General features: G+C 36.1%; 1 non-coding gene across 1 annotated transcript; it reads left to right on the top strand.

Moving 5' to 3' along the window:
- Positions 1–2,424: 2,424 nt before the first annotated feature.
- Positions 2,425–2,531, top strand: LOC136207646 (small nucleolar RNA R71). The gene has a single exon (XR_010676776.1). It is a non-coding gene; the product is annotated as a small nucleolar RNA R71 (small nucleolar RNA).
- Positions 2,532–2,879: the final 348 nt, after the last annotated feature.

Here is a 2,879-nt window from a genome sequence, read left to right as displayed (position 1 = left end):
AAAGTTGCGGATGCATTACATAAACCAAAAGGCATTCTTCTATATGCAAATGTTCCGTAAGGACATGTGAAGGTTGTTTTATCTTGGTCATCCGGGTAAATATAAATTTGAAAGAATCCGGAATAACCGTCAAGAAAACAGTAAAATGCATGACCGGCTATCCTTTCGATCATTTGATCAATGAAAGGTAGAGGAAAATGATCTTTCCTGGTTGCTTTGTTTAGGTTCCTATAGTCTATACAAACCCTCCAACCGGTGGTGGTTCGTGTAGGTATAAGTTCACCTTCATCATTTCTTACAACAGTTATGCCTCCCTTTTTAGGTACACAATGGATTGGACTAACCCATTCACTATCCGAGATCGGATAAATGATTCCATTGTCTAAAAGTTTAGTAATCTCATTTTTGACTACTTCTTTCATGTTCGGATTTAAGCGTCTTTGCCTATCCGCTTTAGGTGGCTTATCTTCTTCTAAATGAATTCTATGCATTACTATACTAGGATTAATTCCTTTTAAGTCTGAAATTTTCCATCCCATACTTCCTATCCTATTTCTAACTACTTCTTTCAATTTTTCTTCTTGATCGCTTGTTAATTTGTTAGAAATAATTATAGGTAGAGAATCGCCTTCGCTTAAGAAAGCGTACCTCAAATGACTGGGTAACTCTTTAAGTTCTAATTTAGGGGGTGTTACAATTGAAGGCGGAACTGGTCCATCTTCTCTAATCAAAGGCTCTGGGTCCTTATCATCTAATTCCTCATTTATTATAGGTTCAATTATTTCTTCACGTTGAATTATGTCATTGACACATTCCTCGACTAAATCAAGTTTCATACAAGCGAATTCCTCCATATGGTATTTCATCGCTTTGTTCATGTTAAACTCGACCTTATCTTCTCCTATCCTTAAAACTACCTTCCCTTCCGACACATCTACTAGAGCGCGTCCTGTGTTCATAAATGGTCTACCAAAAATTAAAGGACAATTTACATCATATGCAAAGTCTAATATAACAAAATCGGTAGGAAAAATAAATTTATCGACTTTGACTAAAACATCTTCAATTATACCATATGGTCTTTTAGTGGTTTGATCCGCTAATTGCAAAACCATATTGGTACGTTTGATATCTTCTTCTAAACCTAACTTATTGAAAATAGACAATGGCATTAAGTTTATACTTGCTCCTAAATCACAAAGACAACTTGGGAATTCAATATCTCCCAACTTACACGGAATAGTAAAACATCCGGGATCTTTGAGTTTAGTAGGCAAATTACTTGATACTATTGAACTACAGTCTTCTGTTAACGAAATGGATGAAATTCCTTCCCAACTGATTTTCTTTGAAATCAAATCCTTTAAAAACTTACCATAGTTAGAAATTTGTGTGATTGCATCCATAAACGTCAAATTGATATGCAAATTTTTAAGTTTATCCAAAAACGTTAGAAGTTGTTTATCATAGTCCTTATTTCGGACTTTGTGCGGAAAAGGTGGTTTGGGTACAAAAGTTTTAGTACCTGTGTCAAATGGTGAATTATTTGTGATTAAGATATCTTCTTTGAATTTTGGTAAATCAGTTCCTGGTAATGTTGCATCTTTGGGCATTTCAGGCCCTTGATAATTTTTCCCTGAACGAAGAGTGATAGCCTTCACCTGCTCTTTCGGATTTTCTTCCGTGTGGCTGGGAAGACTTCCCTCTTTTCGGGATGGAATTGATTTAGCAAGTTGACCAATTTGAACCTCCAAATTATGGATGCTAGATGAGTGATTTTTAATAAGCTGATCGAATTTATTTTCGATCCGTTTAAAACCATCGTCGTGATTACTTATTTTTCCACTGATAGCATCTATAAACTTATCGATTTTAGAAGATAAAGTGCTAATCGTATCTCTTGACTGATTTTGATAATTAGAGGTACGATTTTGATTAGCACTACTATTATTGTTACTGTTGTCTTTCCAGTTAAAGTTAGGATGATTCCTCCATCCAGAATTATAAGTATTAGAATAAGGATTATTATTTTGGTTTTGCCCTTGGACAAAATTTACCTGTTCAATCTCACTCATATTTTCGTAGTCCACATCCGTTTGGATTGGATTACCATTGGTATTGCGCGGTGCCATAAACTTGTCAATTTTGTGCGATAAAGCAGAAAATTGGGCTTGTAGCATTGCGACTGGATCAAGTTCAACTATACCATTAACTGATGATGTGGTTGAGGATGATGGTTTTGCTAACGGCACATGTCCTCGCTCCGCGGGCCACATACTGCTGTTGATTGCCATTTCCTCCAAAAGTTCTCTCGCTTGGGCTGATGTTTTCTTCATAAATAGCCCTCCCGACATAGCATCTAATGAACCCCTAGTTGTAGGATTAAGTCCATTGTAAAATGTTTGCATTAAAAGTTCAGCGGGTAATTGGTGGTGTGGGCATAAACGTTGAAGTTCTTTAAAACGTTCCCAAGTTTCATAAAGAGTCTCATTATCATTTTGAGAAAAATATGTTAACTCCTTTATGACTCTTGCGGTTTTTGCTAAAGGAAAATATTTAGATAAAAATGCTTGGGCTAATTGTTCCCAAGTGGCAAAAGTTGCGGATGGCATAGAAGTTAACCATTCTTTGGCTCTATCCTTCAAAGTGAAAGGAAAGAGTCGAAGTTTGATTGCTTTTGCAGTCACATCAGGGATTTTAAAAGTGTCACAAATTTCAAGGAAATTTGTTAAGTGGGTGTTAGGATTTTCGTTAGGTAACCCATAAAATGTTACATTATTTTGCAACATATTAAGCAAGGCTGGCTTAATTTCAAATTGATTTGCGGTGATTCTGGGTCTAACGATACTATTGGTTACACCGGCCACACCTGGCCTAGT

This window comes from Euphorbia lathyris, chromosome 9, assembly GCF_963576675.1.
Source record: "Euphorbia lathyris chromosome 9, ddEupLath1.1, whole genome shotgun sequence".
In the NCBI taxonomy this organism is placed as follows: Eukaryota; Viridiplantae; Streptophyta; class Magnoliopsida; order Malpighiales; family Euphorbiaceae; genus Euphorbia; species Euphorbia lathyris.
The sequence above is the reverse complement of the archived record's forward strand: the minus strand, read 5'-3'. Positions and strand labels throughout refer to the sequence as shown.